This window comes from Arachis ipaensis, chromosome B2, assembly GCF_059453495.1.
Source record: "Arachis ipaensis isolate K30076 ecotype BB chromosome B2, ASM5945349v1, whole genome shotgun sequence".
Classification (NCBI taxonomy): Eukaryota; Viridiplantae; Streptophyta; class Magnoliopsida; order Fabales; family Fabaceae; genus Arachis; species Arachis ipaensis.
The window spans coordinates 73653592-73671115 of NC_142437.1; the positions used below are offsets into that span (position 1 = coordinate 73653592).

The window sequence follows — 17524 nt, forward strand, 5'->3', positions numbered from 1 at the left end:
CTCTCTGAAATGGAAGTTCTGACACACCTTCAAGAATTGTCTTAGAAACTCTCTCGTATAGGGTTTTGGTTTCATCTTCATTTACCTCTTAATAATTAACAGCTAAAGGTTGAATTCGCTCTATTCCTCTTCCTCAAAGTTTCACCGTCACTGGATTCCGAACAATAACTCCGCGTAGCCCTCAACACTCCTGATTCCTTAGATATGGTCCAACCTGCTTCCACTACTTCACTTAATCCTTAACCTTCCAAAGCCTAACCACTCCTCTAAGTTGGCTAAGTATCACTCCGTCCCAACAACCAATAGTTTTCGACTAATCATCGACTTGGACCTCATGATTACTGAAACTCGTCATGCATCACGAAGGTATATTACATATCAATGATAAGCAAGGAAGTTAAAAATTCAACTATTGGTTCATAATTACCTCGGGTCTGGAAATCAGATTCGGTTGCTTCCCGGCTTTCTCTGTACGAACAATTCCAAGACATATGTCCTGGTCTCCCGCACTTGTAACATACACCTAATCCGGCTCTGCATGGTCTGTTTGGATGGTACTTCTTACATCTTGAGCACTTTAAATCATCTGGTTGAGCACTAGTTTACCCTTCTGAGTTTGAATCCGGACGGCTGTCGTTCCTTTGGTCATTGTTCCAGCACTGGAGATGTGAAGTGGCAAAATGATTCTTTTTGAAATTTTAGCTCCTAGGTGTAACATGTCCCTTTTTCTTTGTGAAGGGTTCCCGATGATTACTCCTTGCTACCTCATTCCTCCTTGAGCTTTCTCCTGTTGCCTGATCCGAGTTAACTTGTTCTGGATAACCCACTGGTACCCCAGTATTCGGAACATCATGTCCACCTTCATATTCATTACCACCACCGTTGCCAGTTCCAGCTTGTGGTTCCATCCCCTCCATCACTCGGATGGTTGCAGCAGCAACAGCACCAATAGAAGTAACAACACTCGTCATTGCGATCACGATATCGGTCAAACTATCTACCGGTATGGTCACCTCATTAGCTCCCCGTCCTCGACCTCGATTACGCTCACGACCGCGCCCACGAGACGCCATTTGGTTCATGTTCACACCAAACAAGTGATATCAAGGTGATCAGTCTCAATATCTCAAGTTCAGTATTTCAAAGTCCCAAATGCATGCTCATGAGCATTCATGCCACATATATCAGTTAGATACCCTAAATAGCATGTATAGACATCCAGAGTATGCCCAGAGGCATAATCAGTCCGTCCCTCAGGCTCTATAGGAACGAACTGCTCTGATACTGTTCATACCCTGGGTCGAGCTATCCGACCCGGGATGTTTAGCAACAAGGCGACCGACCTCTTCAGGTCAGACTACCCGACCTCTTCTCAAAGAGCTCGGCCAAATTGCCAGGAAAGCCCAATAAAGGGCCCAGATAGAGGAACACGATCCAAATCTAAAGGCAGCCCAAGCCTATAGAGATAAGGGCGGTTCCCTTAAAGATAAGATGATCTCACTCAAAGATAAAGATAAGATAAGATAACTAACTTATCTTATCTAAAAAGGTCACTCCACACCATTATAAATACACTGGAGCACCCAGGTATAACTCATACTCTGATTCTACTAAAAAACCTGTTAATACCCTTGCTAACTTAAGCATCAGAGTCCCTTGCAGGTACCCCCACCCTCTGGTGACGAAGGATCAGCAGTGCAGCCAGTCCCACAAGTCGAACACGACAGCTCCGGCCGCCACCCACCAGTCGGACACGTTATCTCCGACCAGTACAGAAGATCTCGTCCGAGATCAACCTACAGTTTCAGGTAACCCTCGGAACAGTGGCGCTATTACCGGGAAATCTGGAAGTCATCCCACCACCATGGCGGACGACCATGACAACGACCACGATTCGGATCTAGAGGATAGAACGCCGCACAAGAACGTGGACACTACACCAAAAGATACTCCTCAACCTAACAAAGACAACGATTCACCAAATATGGGAGCTGTGGAGGCACTTCAGGATCGCTTGAAGCTACTCGAAAAAGAGGTGGAGCATCAATGGGAGGCTGAGAGAGACCTACGAAGGGAAGTTAGGCGACGCCGTAAATTAGAGGACAAGCTCCTAAAACTCGAAGCCGATCTCAAAACCAAGACTACTCGATCAAGTCACGAAGATGACTCCCGTAAAGACCAAGATCCGTTCACCAAAGAGATCATGAAGACCAAAATCCCAAAAGACTTCAAACTTCTCGACATGACTCTGTATGATGGGACTACAGATCCCGGCCATCATCTCAGTAATTTCAGAAGTAGAATGTACCTCACCGATGCATCAGACGCAGTTTGCTGCAAAGCCTTTCCGACTACTTTAACAAAGACTGCAATTAGATGGTTCGACAACTTACCTCCAAGGTCCGTGAAGAGCGGAAGTTTGACGGTTTAGAATTCATAATAAATTCTCGTTGCAAGTATAGTTTCTAAACGGAACAATCATCCTTTCTTACAAACGTTTTGGTTGTCACAAGTAACAAACCCCTAAATAAATTGATAACCGAAGTATTTAAACCTCGGGTCGCACTACAAGAAAAAAGGCCTATGGCCACGCTTTTTTCTTGCCACGCTTCAAAAGCGTGGCCAAAAGTGGTCAATGGCCACGCTTTTATGAGGGTGGCGATAGATTAGAGATTTGGCCACTTTTTTTATTTTCCACGCTTCAAAAGCGTGGCGAAAAGTATCAACGGCCACGCTTTTGTAAGGGTGGCAATTGATTAGAGAAACGGCCACTCTTTATTTTTGCCACGCTTCAAAAGCGTGGCCATAGAGAGAAACAAGGACGTTTTGAAAGCGTGGCGACATGGTTTCATTACGGCCACGCTTACAAAGCGTGGCCATATCCTAGTACTCTTTTGGCACACTTTAAAAGCGTGGCCAAAAGGTTCTTTTCTGCCACGCTTCAAAAGCGTGGCCGTAGAGCAAAACAGTGACTATAACCCCCTCCTAATCTAACCTAACCACCGCCACTCATCTAACCTAACCACCCCCACTCCCTAACCCAAACTCAGTTCCATCCTTCAGAAAAAAAAAAGAGAAAGACAGAAAGAAAGAAAGAAACGAAGGCAAGAAAAAAGGAAACGGGGAAGGGGAAAATCAGGGAGGAAGAGATCGCCGGAGAGGAGCCGTCTCCGCGCTGCTCAGGATCGTGTCCCACTCGCTACCGCACCGCGCTCAGTGTCGTCCTTGCCATCGCAGCCGTGTCGTCATCACGCACAAGAGGAGGAGAAGGGGAGCGATGGGGAGAAAAGGAAGGGATGACACCGTGACTGGGCTTACCACCGTTGCGTCGCAGAAGCTTCCAGTCCCGTTGCCGCCATTCACGCTGTCACCTCCAGCCCTCGCCGTTGCCATTCATGAAGAGTGGAAGAGAGAGAGAGAGAGAGCTCGAGAGCAGAGGAGAGAAAGGGGAGACCCGTGCTCAGCCACCGCCGCGACTCTGCCGCTGAGAAGCTCCGCTGCCGCCACTGAGATTCACCATCGGTAAGGGTTTTTGAGTTTGGTTTACCTTCATTTAAGATTCCAAAAACCTTATTGTCCCTGCGTGTTGGTTTTAGTCACCATCGAAGAAGCTTCAGCCGCCACCGTCGATTGTCACTGGGGAACAACCGCCGTGCCTCTGGTCGCCGGAATCACGGACTGGAGAGAAGGGGGCTGCCTCTCCTATTGCTGCTATTTCGTTCTTTTATCGTAAGCGGTCTTTGTTTCCAATTCCATTGAATTCATTTCTGTTTTCGATTCCATTGAGTTTAAATTCTCTATTTTGCTGTAACCATGGTCACTGTTGCTGGAATTACTGATGTCGCTCTCGGTGCTGATTGGATTAACCACCATAGCTATTCTGCATCACCTTCACTTTCCATTATTTCGGTGCTGATGTGAGTTTTTATGAATTTATTTTATACTTTTCCATCATCGAAGAGGTAGATATCCCAATTTTATCTTCTGTGATTAAATGAATGTTAATTTGTTTTGTAATGCAGCACTACTTTGAAATGCAAGATGGGGTTATTCACGTATATCCAAATAAAGACTGTAAGTAATTAGTAATACACCAAGTTTCTTGTAGTGTCTGATTTGAACTACAGAATATAGGGAGCAGTTTCATTTAACAAGTTTCAGTTTTTTGTTCATTGCATCTGACATATTTTTAAGTGTCCCTGTCCTGTTTCACTGACTATTGTTTTCTCTTAGATCTATACTGCAGCTGTATCAGCAAAAAACTGGAAATGGTATATCCGTATTTATTGTTTTCTATCCCCATCTGGTTTTTTGGTGTTGGGCAAGAGGGATTGCAGATTTTAGTCTCCAGTTACTGCTTTCTCATTAACTGATATTTTTACAGATGTACCTATAAAAACTTAACGATGAAAATTAATAAGTAGCACTTTTCTCAATCAAAGAAAGGAAAGGGGCTGGGGGTGGGTTCAGTTATAAAACCCTGTTTGTCTAATTGTTTTTCTTAGGATTTTGGCAGAGGATCTCAGCTGACTCCTGTTTTACATCTTGGAGCTGGAGCATGTGCTGGAATAATTGCCATGTTCGCAACTTATCCAATGGATATGGTTCGAGGCAGGATAACTGTACAGGTATATCTTTACCTTCATTTTTTTGTTTACCAATTGCTTAGTTTGCAAATCACATAGAGAGAAGATATAACATTGGTTTTCTTCGTGTTGTTTGTGCTCTACTGCTCTTAATATTTATAGTATGCTTTTTGTTATATTTGCAGACAGAGAAGTCCCCTTACCAGTACAGAGGGATGTTCCATGCTTTGACAACTATGCTTAGGGAAGAAGGCCCACGTGCTTTATATAAGGGTTGGCTTCCTTCAGTCATTGGAGTTGTGAATAATCTTTTCATTTTTACTTCTTTACAAAGTTGATGATTATAGTCATGATCATAATGGCAAATATGACAAATCTTAATATTGTGCTTGGGCAATTCATGCAACTGATATAATTAACTCCCTAAAGTTCTCCACCCCCTCCTCTCCTGCTGTAGTGGCAGTAGTACTGTTATTAGAATTAATACTTTCTTATTTTTAATTGTTTTTCCTATTTTCCAGGTTCCATTGTAGGTCTAAACTTTACTGTTTATGAGTCTTTGAAAGATTGGTTAGTTAAATCCAATCTATTTGGTCTAGTGCAAGATTCTGAGTTGAGTGTGATAACTCGCCTGGCATGTGGTGCTGCACCTGGAACTATTGGGCAAACTGTTGCTTATCCCCTTTGAAGCACCTTTAGATTGAAGGTGTGAGTATCATTTTAGAGAAGCCAATCCATGCATGTTGTTAGAATTTTAATTATTATTTTTTTAGGTGTTACATATCATAGCCCATATTGTTAACGTGGTTTCTCAGCCTGGGAAATCGTGGAATAATTATTGATTACTAGACCATATAATATTACTCTACTTAACAACATTATCTCTTTTAATGTGATCATAAATGTTCTGAGGAAATAGAGTGTTCATGCAGATGTCTTGATTAATTTCCAACACCTAGACTACATGTGTCAGCTTTCTGTTTCACTTGGGTTTTAGGTTTTTTCAGCACTTAGATTTGTTTTACAAACCAACTGCTGCTTTCATCTGCAATATCAAATTCCCTCTTCAGGTGGCTAGCTTTCCATTTGATGATCATAATTGCCCACCACTTCAACTGGTTATCTCTTTCTGTTATAGTGCATACTCGTGGTTGAAGTTAGATATTGAGAATGTTGTGGTTGTCCACTGTAAGGCTGGAACGAACAAGGTTGATGATTTCTAGTCTTCTATTATTCTTGAAGGTGAGTAGTATCTAAACATTTTCTTCTAAATTTAATGAACCTGCTTTACATTTACTCCATCTTTCTTTTTATGTTGCTCAGTTTTATTTATATTTGGTAAGTTAAATGTGCTGCAGTTCTTTCCAATTGCTGAGGAGTCAATGGATTACTATAATCAGAAATGATATGTTGATGGAAAAGGACTTGTTCTGCCCAGTCAGATTGTAAGTTCGGCTTTGCTATGTCCTAATTCAGCCAAAAATTAGGGATTCTGGAGTATTACACTCTTGCTTCTTATGTCTTACTTTATCTTTTGTAACTTAAATATGTTTTTTGTTCCCTTGTTGATTTTGCTATTTCAGGGAAGCTGTGAAACATTTTGGTCCTGGTCCTAGTGTTCCTCACAGCCATACCAAGCCTTATGTACGATCTAAGGGAAGGAAGTTTGAGAAGGCTAGAGAAAGAAAGAACAACAAAGGACTTAGTGTTTAAGTTGTATTGTTTCTGTATTTTTCTACCATTTTTAGTTTTGGAATTTGAACTCGAAATTTATTTTGTATTTAAATATTAGTTTATTAATGTATAAAATAATTAAAGCAAAAATTATGTCACTAATAAAAATTGTCTTGCAATAAAAATTGCATACTATATTTATAGGTTTGGTAATAAAAAAGGATTGAAAATTTATATTGTGTAGTAATTAAGATCAAGTAAGAAAAAGAAATTTTTTTTTTAATTTAACAAGCCTTTCGCCACGCTTTTAAAGCGTGGCCGTATATCTCCCTATCGCCACGCTTCAAAAGCGTGGCCGTATCTCTCCTTATCGCCACGCTTTTGAAGCGTGGCCATATCTCTACCTATCGCCACGCTTTAAAAGCGTGGCTGTATTTCCCACCTACAGCCACGCTTTTACAAGTGGCCGTTTGTAAAAAAGCGTGGCAAACAAAAAGCGTGGCAATAGGCTGCAAAAAGCGTGGAGATAGAGCAACCACCACCCATTGATAGGTCACCCTTTCAAAAGCGTGGCGGTAGCTCAAAAAGCGTGGCAATAGACGTGTTTTCTTGTAGTGTCGTCTTCTCAAGGAATTGCAGGGAGGTTTTCTTATTATTGGTTATGAGTTTTGTAAATTGGGGGTTTTGAAAGTAAGGAACAAGTAATTTAAATGACAAGTAAAATAAATATATAACTATAAAATAAACTCTTGGCAAGGTATGAAAATTCGGAAGTCCTATCCTAGTTATTCTTATGAGAATTGAAGTTAATCCCACTTAGTTAACCTTTACTAAAGCAAGGAAAAGTCAAGTAAACTAATTAGTTAGATCCTCAAGTCCTAGCCAACTCCTAAGGAAAGACTAGAGTTAGTGGGATTCCAGTCAATTAGAAAACATAACAATCAATCACGATAAATTTGATAACTCAAGAGCCTCCAGTTAATCAATTAAAGCTAAGAATATAAAAAAAAGGCTAAATAAGAATTAAAAATCTGAAATACCTCAAATTATTAATTAAGAAAATCCTAACATGAAGGGTTCATAAGCCAATTGGGCAACATAAGTCAAATACAAATAAAAGCATTAGAGTATATAGAAGTAAAAGGGAAACATAAATTAAAGGAACATTGAACCTGAGAAGGAGTTGAAATAATAAGTTGAAATAATAAAGTTGAAATCCTAATTCCTTTAAGAGGAATCCTAATCCTAAATCTTAAGAGAGAGGATAGAACCTCTCTCTCTAAAAACTACATCTAAAACTAAAAATTATGTATTATGAAGGCATGATTATGAATGGATGCATTCTCCCACTTATTAGCCTCTAATCTGAGTTTTCTGGGCCGAAAACTTGGTCAAAAACAGCCCAGAAATCGCTGGAGAAGAAATCTGTCACGCTGATTTTCGTCACTGCAATGCATCCGCGTGGAGCCCGCGTTCGCGTCACCTAGCGTCAGGGCAACTATAGCATATTATGTATCAAATCGAAGCCCCGGACGTTATCTTTCCAACGCAACTGAAACCGCATCGTTTGGACCTTTGTAGTTCAAGTTATGACTGTTTTAGTGCGAAGAGGTCAGGTTAGACAGCTTTGCAGTTCCTTCAACTTCTTGTATTCCTTCCACTTTTGCATGCTTCCTTTCCATCCTCTAAGCCATTCCTACCCTGTAATCTCTGAAAACACTTAACACACATATCAAGGCATCGAATGGTATAAAGGAAGAATTAATATTAATGAAATTAAGGTCAAAGGAGCATGTTTTCAATCATAGCACAAAATCAGGAAGGAAAATATAAAACATGCGAATTGTATGAATAAGTGTGTAAAGAATTGATAAAAACCACTCAATTGAGCACAAGATAAACCATAAAATAGTGGTTTATCAACCTCCCCACACTTAAACATTAGCATGTCCTCATGCTAAGCTCAAGAGAAGCTATAAGAGAGTGAGAGGAATGGTAGAATGTATGAAATGCAACCTATGAATGCAACTAAATGCATAATGCTTTTTCCTACTTGGTTAAAAGTAAATAAGCTCCTCAAGACAAATATAAATCAGATTTCACTAATTCAAATTATACAATAAAAGACAAGTAAACTTGTAAGAAGATAGCTCATGAAAGTAGGGAACATAGAATCAAGCATTGAACCCTCACTGGTAGTGTATATCACTCTAGTCTCTCAAGTGTATTGGGTAATTCACTCTACTCTTCTCTAATCATGCTTTCTAAACTTTGTTCTTCATCTAACCAATCAACAAATATTTAGTATACCAATGCAAACATCATGAGATCTTTTCAGGGTTGTAATGGGGCTAAGGTAAGGGTGAGGATATATGTATGGCCAAGTGAGCTATAATATGAATCTTTAATTAACCTAAGCTCTCACCTATACACACATTCTATATTTTAAATTCATGCCTAGCTACCCAAAATTCCTATTTTTGCATATCATACTCATGTATCAACTTTTCTTTAATTTTATCACATATGCATTAATTTTTCATTAACTTAACATTGGGGTAATTTTGTCCCTTTATTTATTTACTTATTTATTGAATATATTTTTTTTTGGATTTTTTTTCCTTTTTTTTCCTCCTTTTTTTATAGAAAAATAAACATAACTTATCAATGCACATGGATTTTTAATTTTTCTAGTCTCACATGAGTAGTTACCCAAATTCCTAATATTTTATCAAAGTAGAAAAACATAACACATTCCGTTATTAACCCATGTTCTCGTAGTTTTCCCACACTTAATTGTTACACAATCTCTATCTTAAGCTAACCAAAGATTCAATTGGGGTATTTAATTATTTTTCTGCTTAAGGCTAGTGATGTGGTTATAGAACAGAATAAATGGGGATAAAAGGCTCAAGGTGGCTAACAAGGGTGATGTAAAAGGTAGGCTTATTTAGGATATGTGAGCTAATAACAAATAACGGCCTCAATCATATGCAAGCATGTAAATACACTAAATAATGGACATATAGAATGGAACAAAGCAAAGATTGCAATTATAGAGAAGAAAACACACAAGAATAAAAATTTATGGTTAAATAATGTAACCATGTAAATAAGCTCAAAATCTCACAGGTTGTGTATTCTTTGGCTCAAAAACCATGTTCCAAATACAACTTCAAACAAATTTAACACATAGAAAATTTTAATTTTTTTTAATTTAAATTAGTGAAATTTTTTAAAAATAGGATCTTAAAAAGAAACTTATTATTTTTCAACTAAGTAGTACTTAAATGCAAACAATCAACTACACATGCAATCTATTATGCAATGCAACAATGAACTAATGAAGAAAATAAGACATTGGTGTTGAGAAGAGAATAACTAACCCATGGAGATCGGTATCAACCTCCCCACACCTAAAGGTTGCACCGTCCTCGGTGCATGCTAAGATGTACAAGTGGACGGACTGCTCCAACTGATGCATTTCTCTATAGATTGTGCAGATTGACTTGCCTGTCTCCCCATATAGAAGTTCTTCCTTTTCCCTTTCTCGGTGGCCATCCTGAAAGAAGAGGAAAAGGGAGAAAAGTAACCCAGAAATAAAGATAAGAAAAATAAATAAAATATGAGTTGGTAATGCCAAATAGTAAAGGTCTCAATTACATGGTAGCTACAACATGTAGTGAGAAAACAGTAGAAGCATACGGCATATCAATAGTGCAAGAATTGCAACAATGGGTAAGAGGGTGTGGGTAATGCAAAATAGTGTAAGTGCATATCAATGCAAAAGGAATATCAGTATTATAAAAATTAGCATTGACTTATAAATAATAATACCCAATTAGGGTAAAACAAGTCATGAAGCACCAGAATAATTCAAAAAGATGTAACAGTTGAATGAGAAAATTTTAACACCAATGAAAAAATAATAATTTTAGAAAAGAAAATAAAAATATACCCAAAATTAAAATGCACTGAATAAAAGTATGCAAATGAATTAAAATAAAATAAAATGAAAGATAAGAAGAATGAGAAGGGAAAGAAGGGAAGAAGAAGTAAGTAAGAAAGGAGGGAGGAAAAATTAGGATTGGGGAAGAAAAGATAAGATTTTTGGCGCTGATTTGGATAGGCTATGCGGCGGAGGCGACGCGGACGCGTGAGTGACGCGGTCGCGTGGTGCGTGATAAGGTCAGGTGACGTGCACGCGTGGGTCACGCGATCGCGTGACCTGATTTGTGCGATTGGCGCGAGTGCAGCCTCACGTTCGCACAACTCTCTGTTCGAAACTCTTTTTGCCAAATTTTTGGGTTACGCGGTCGCGTGGTTGACACGATCGCGTGGATGGCCATTTCTGGAAAACGACGTGGCCGCGTGGGGAACGCGTTCACGTGGGAGGGCTTGGGCTTCCAGCACGAGTCCAGCCCTACTCCATCATAACTCTCTGCCATACACCCCCTTTACGTCGATTTTACAGAGCCACGCGTTCACGTGGGTGACGCGGACACGTGGGGAAGCTATTTTTCAAATGACGCAGCCGCGTTGGCGATGCGGTCACGTGGGCATATTTGTGCCTAAGGCACGCCTCCAGCCACGCTTTTGCGTGACTTTCTGTTCACTTTCTTTTCTTCCTAATGCACCTGTGATGTGGACGCGTCGGCAACGCTGTCAAGTCGCGTGCGATTTTTTTTATACAAAATGCAGAATGCAGTATGCAGATGTTATGAATTATTCTAGGTTCAATGAAATAAAATAAAACTCAAAAACAAACAAAACTAAATAAAATTATAATTGGAAAAGGAGCGATCATACCATGATGGGTTGTCTCCCACCTAGCACTTTTAGTTAAAGTCCTTAAGTTGGACACTTGGTGAGCTCCCTGTTATGGTGGCTTGTGCTTGAACTCATCCAGGAATCTCCACCAATGTTTGTAATTCCAGTATCCTCCGGGATCCCAAACTAGGCGCAGAAAGCCTTCAAGCAAGTTAAAGCAAGTGACAAAGCCCCAAGAGTGTTGATTGCCAGAATGAATTCCGGGGTCCCAAACCTTGCTTTTGCACCCGTCTTCTTGTTGATCGTTATGATTCCATCCGGGTAGTAAGCAATCTGAATTCTCACTAAAGCGGCCAAACAACTTCCTAGACCCATTCAGTTGAGCTTTGCACTAATCCTTGCATTTAAACTTTGAGCACACAACCATGTTGAACCTTGCTTGACAACTCCAACCACTAACTATCTTTCTCTTACTCTTAATACCACAAAGAGCTCTAAGTTGACCATCCGTCTCCAGTAGCCCATATTCAAGTGGAATTAGAAAGCTAAGGGATATGAATTTTACCCACTTAAATGTTGTGAAGGATGATGGCAACTTAGGGGGAGGTATTTCTAACAAATTTGCAAGCTCCACTCCCTTGTGCTCTTCTCTGACAAGTTCCACCTCTTTGCAAGCTTCTTCAATTTCAACATCTTCCTCTTGGTAGCTTTCTTTCAATTCAATCTCTTCTTCATTGCTCACCAAGGGCATGGGAGGTTGTGCCTCTTTTTCTTGAATCTCCATCTCTTGATCAACCTCTTCCAAGTCTTTAGCCATGACATGCCTTGGAGGTTGTACACCCTCTTCAACATCAAATGCAACCGTCTTGGAAGGAGGCTTTATGTCTTGACTTTCCCATGGAGGTTCAGCATCTCCCAGGTCTTCAACCACTTCTTCCTCTGCAACTATTATGGCTTTGTCTAGTAGTTTTAATATAAAATCGTACTCATCCTTGATGACTTTCCTTCCATGACAACTCCTTTCAACTATTCTTTCATCTTCAAGGGTCTTTCCTATCTCCACATTTTGGGTCTCCTCTTGCTCTAAGACAAAATCAGACTCCTCCTTGATGTCTTCCTTCACTAATTCTTCAACCACTCCTTCGACTTCAAGGGTCTTTACTACCTTCACCTTTAGGGCCACCTCTAGCTCCTTATGAAGTATGGATTCGCGAAGATGATCCCTTCTCTCTTGTTCCATGTCAATAGCATCATTGGGATCATGTTGCTCTTGGATTGATGGATGTGGGTGCTCTTCCTTGGATGGTGGTGATGGGATGGAGAGATCATTCTGTGGTTGAAAATGAAGTGCACTAGAGCTTGAGGGTTGATTGTTGAAGGTATTTGGTGGTCCGATTTGGGCGATGAGAGCTTGTATAGTAGAGTTTAGATCGGTAAGTGCTTTCTCCATGGAGGTTTGGGGTGGATAGGAGGGTTCATTTGTTGGGAGAAAGGATTCATGGTAGGAAGGTGGTTCATCTTGATAATGATAAGGAGATGGTGTATATTGAGGTGGTAGTTCTGTGTATGGTTCATTTGGCTCATCGGGTGGTTGGTATGGTGGATAAGGGTTAGAGTCATATGGAGGTGAATGGTAGAAAGGGGCTTGTGAGTGTGGTGGTTCAAAGCTATGTTGAGGAGGTGAGTCATAGGTATATGATGGGGTCCACCATATCTATCGTCTTGGTATGCACCTCGGAATGGCTCTTGACTATAGCAGTTTGGTGGGTGTTGGTTGTTGTGAAAGGGTCCACCATAACAATTGTTTTGGCATACATTGTAGGATGGTCTTTGTCTGTGGTATTGTGGAAGGTTTTGCTGCCGGAAGGATTGATCAGATCCTCATGGCTCCTTCCATCTCTGATTGTTTTGACCTTGATGCATGTTCCTGTTATAATTTTCATTCCTTGCAACAACATTGGAACCAAACTCAAAGCGATGGGGTGAGAACTCATAATAGCAAATAAAAATTAAAAACAAAAATTAAAACAAATTTAAATTAAAAGGTTATTGAAATTTAAATTTTGAATTTGAAAATTAAATTTTGAAATTTGAATTTTGAAATAAGATAAGATAAGATTTTGAAAAAGATATGATTTTTGAAAAAGATTTGAATTTTAAAATTTAAAACTAAGATAAGATAAGATAAAAATTTTAAAATAGAAATCTGAAATTTTTTCTATGCAAATTTCGAAAATTCAATTAAAATAAAGAGAAAAGATAATTTTGAATTAAATGAGGAAAGAGAAAAACAATAAAATGACACCAAACTTAAAATTTTTAGATCAAAACGAAGAAAACAACTAAGAACAACTTGAAGGTCAAGATGAACACGAAGAACAACTTGAAGATCAAGATGAACACCAAGAACAAATTTTTGAAAAAATTTTTAATAACTAAAATAAAAACCAATAACCTCTTAATTTACGAAAAAGAAAAAATAAAAACAAAAATAAAAACAAATAAACAAGCAAAAAGCAAATATTTACAATAACCAATAATAAGGCACACGTTTGCAATTCCCCGGCAATGGCGCCATTTTAAAGAGCGGAAGTTTGACGGTTTAGAATTCATAATAAATTCTCGTTGCAAGTATAGTTTCTAAACCGAACAATCATCCTTTCTTACAAACATTTTGGTTGTCACAAGTAACAAACCCCTAAATAAATTGATAACCGAAGTATTTAAACCTCGGGTTGTCTTCTCAAGGAATTGCAGGGAGGTGTTCTTTCTATTGGTTATGAGTTTTGTAAATTGCGGGTTTTAAAAGTAAGGAACAAGTAATTAAAATGACAAGTAAAATAAATAAATAACTATAAAATAAACTCTTGGCAAGGTATGAAAATTCAGAAGTCCTATCCTAGTTATTCTTATGAGAATTGAAGTTAATCCTACTTAGTTAACCTTTACTAAAGCAAGGGAAAGTCAAGTGAACTAATTAGTTAGATCCCCAAGTCCTAGCCAACTCATATGGAAAGACTAGAGTTAGTGGGATTCCAGTCAATTAGCAAACATAACAATCAATCACGATAAGTTTGATAACTCAAGAGCCTCCAGTTAATCAATTAAAGCCAAGAATATAAAAAAAAGCTAAATAAGAATTATAAATCTGAAATACCTCAAATTATTAATTAAGAAAATCCTAACATGAAGGGTTCATAAGCCAATTGGGCAACATAAGTCAAATACAAATAAAAGCATTAGAGTATATAGAAGTAAAAGGGAAACATAAATTAAAGGAATATTGAACCTGAGAAGGAGTTGAAATAATAAGTTGAAATAATAAAGTTGAAACCCTAATTCTTTTAAGAGGAATCCTAATCCTAAATCCTAAGAGAGAGGATAGAACCTCTCTCTCTAAAAACTACATCTAAAACTAAAAATTATGTATTATGAAGGCATGATTATGAATGGATGCATTCTCCCACTTTATAGCCTCTAATCTGAGTTTTCTGGACCGAAACCTGGGTCAAAAATAGCCCAGAAATCGCTGGAGAAGAAATCTGCCACGCTGATTTTCGTCACTGCGACGTGTCCGCGTGGAGCACGCGTTCGCGTCGCCTAGCGTCAGGGCAACTATAGCATATTATATATCAAATCGAAGCGCCGGACGTTAGCTTTCCAACACAACTGAAACCGCATCGTTTGGACCTCTATAGCTCAAGTTATGATTATTTTAGTGCGAAGAGGTCAGGTTGGACAGCTTTGTAGTTCCTTCAACTTCTTGTATTCCTTCCACTTTTGCATGCTTCCTTTCTATCCTCCAAGCCATTCCTGCCCTGTAATCTCTGAAAACACTTAACACACATATCAAAGCATCGAATGGTATAAATGAAGAATTAATATTAATGAAATTAAGGTCAAAGGAGCATGTTTTCAATCATAGCACAAAATCAGGAAGGAAAATATAAAACATGCGAATTGTATGAATAAGTGTGTAAAGAATTGATAAAAACCACTCAATTGAGCACAAGATAAACCATAAAATAGTGGTTTATCAGTCCGTCTCAAGCTTCGATGACTTAGCCAAGAAGTTTCTAGCCAGATTCTCCATCCAAAAAGATAAGGCTAAGCACGCCCCAAGTTTATTGGGAATCAGGCAAGGAGATCGGGAAAGTCTTCGCAACTACATGGAAAGATTCAACAAAACATGCCTAGACATACAAAGCCTGCCAACAGAGGCCGCTATTATGGGCCTCATCAAGGGCTTACAAGAGGGACCTTTTAGCCAATCTATATCGAAAAAACACCCCACATCTCTGAATAAAGTGCAAGAACGGGCAGAGAAGTACATCAACATGGAGGAGAACTCTTGACTAGGAGATATGTCAAAATTCGGATTCACCTACTCCTCTCGAGATAAGGATAAAGAGTCCAAAAAGAAAGAAGATCGACATGGAGAAAAAATCAAAAAATACCACAATTACACCCCTCTTCGGGTGTCCCTTGTAGATATCTACAGAGAAGTCTGCCATACTGAAAAAATACCCCCAGCTCGACCAATCAAAGGCAAAAAAGGAGGATAAAATTGGTTTGAATATTGCGAATACCACAGAATCCGCGGGCACTCCACCAACGAATGTTTTGACTTAAAGAATGTCATAGAAAAACTAGTAAGAGAAGGAAAATTAGATCAGTACCTGGCCACTCGAGACGATGAGCAAAGAAAAAGAAGAAGGGATGAAGATGTCGGACGAACCGAGCGATCACCTCGTACACCAGAAAGACACGTCCACATGATACACGGCGGATTTGCAGGAAGAGGAATCTCCAAATCATCTCGCAAAAGATACCTTAAAGAAGTATATCATGTTGAGGGAAAGGAGGAAGCACCTGACATTCCCGCAATTACTTTCACCAAAAAAGACGCATCTGGTATCATCTCAGGACACGACGATCCCATGGTCATCACTATTATACTGGCAAACGCAAATCTCCACCGCACACTGATAGACCAAGGGAGCTCCATCGATATCTTATTCAAAGCTGCCTTCGACAAGCTTGGCTTGGAAGAAAAAGAACTCAGAGCATATCCGAACAGCCTGTTCGGACTGGGAGACACCCCAGTTCAACCACTTGGATACGTCTCACTACACACAACCTTCGGAAAAGGAAGCCAGGCAAGAACACTTAAGATAGACTACATCGTGGTCGACATGAGTTCGGCCTACAACGCTTTAATAGGTCGGACAATATTAAATCAGCTCGACGCAATAGTCTAGACTCCACATCTATGCATGAAATTCCCAATTGCAGAAGGGATAGCTACAATAAAAGCAGACCAGAAGATGGCGTGCCGCTGCTACAACGAAAGTCTAAACCTCAGAGGCAGAGGAGAAGAGTTCCACACAATCAAACTCGGAAGAGTTCAGAGGTGAGAAGAACTCCGCCCACAGCCCGAAGGTGATATAGAGAAAGTCCAGATCAGAGACATCCCGGACAAAACAACTAATATTGGTACAATCCTAAAGGGAGACATGAAAGAATCACTCGTACAGTTCTTACGAGATAACATCGACCTCTTTGCGTGGAAGGCAGTAGACATGCCAGGCATAGACCCCAAATTAATGTGCCAAAAGCTGGCGGTCTACCCAGGATCTCGGCCAGTACAACAGAGACGAAGAAAGCTCAGACCAGAACGATCTCAAGCTGTGGAAGAGCAGGTACAAGCTCTACTGGAGGCAGGATTCATAAGAGAAGTCAAGTACCCACTATGGCTAGCTAACGTCGTCTTGGTGAAAAAATCAAATGGGAAGTGGCGAATGTGCACCGACTACACGGATCTCAACAAAGCTTGCCCAAAAGATCCTTACCCACTCCCAAGTATCGACGCCCTAGTGGATGCCTCCTCTGGATACAAGTACCTCTCGTTTATGGATGCATATTCGGGATACAATCAAATCCCGATGTACCTTTCCGACCAAGAGAAAACTTCATTCTTAACCCCAAGAGCAAACTACTGCTACATCGTCATGCCTTTTAGACTTAAAAATGCAGGGGCTACTTACCAGAGATTAATGAATAAAGTCTTCACGGATCACATCGGAAAAATCATGGAAGTTTATGTGGACGACATGTTAATAAAGACACAAAGTGAAGAGACGTTGCTATCTGACCTCGCCCAAGTATTTGACACCATAAGAAGGCATGGCATGCGACTTAATCCTGCAAAATGCACCTTCGCAGTAGAAGCTGGCAAATTCCTGGGTTTTCTGCTCACACAAAGAGGAATCGAGGCAAATCCGGATAAATACCGGGCTATATTCGACATGAAGAGCCCGACTTGTGCCAAAGAGGTACAACAACTCAACGGAAGATTAGCAGCCTTGTCCAGATTTCTAGCTGGATCGGCAATAAGATCTCCCCCTTTTCTACGCCACTCTAAGGAAGGGAAAGAAGTTTGAATGGACCACCGAGTGCGAGCAAACCTTCCAAGATTTCAAAAGATTCCTGGG

The 17524-nt window shown here is 39.7% G+C and overlaps 1 pseudogene; it reads right to left on the reverse strand.

The window, feature by feature from the left end:
• Window positions 1-371: 371 nt before the first annotated feature.
• Window positions 372-1073, reverse strand: LOC148574394 (uncharacterized; annotated as a pseudogene).
• Between the last annotated feature and the right edge of the window lie 16451 nt (window positions 1074-17524).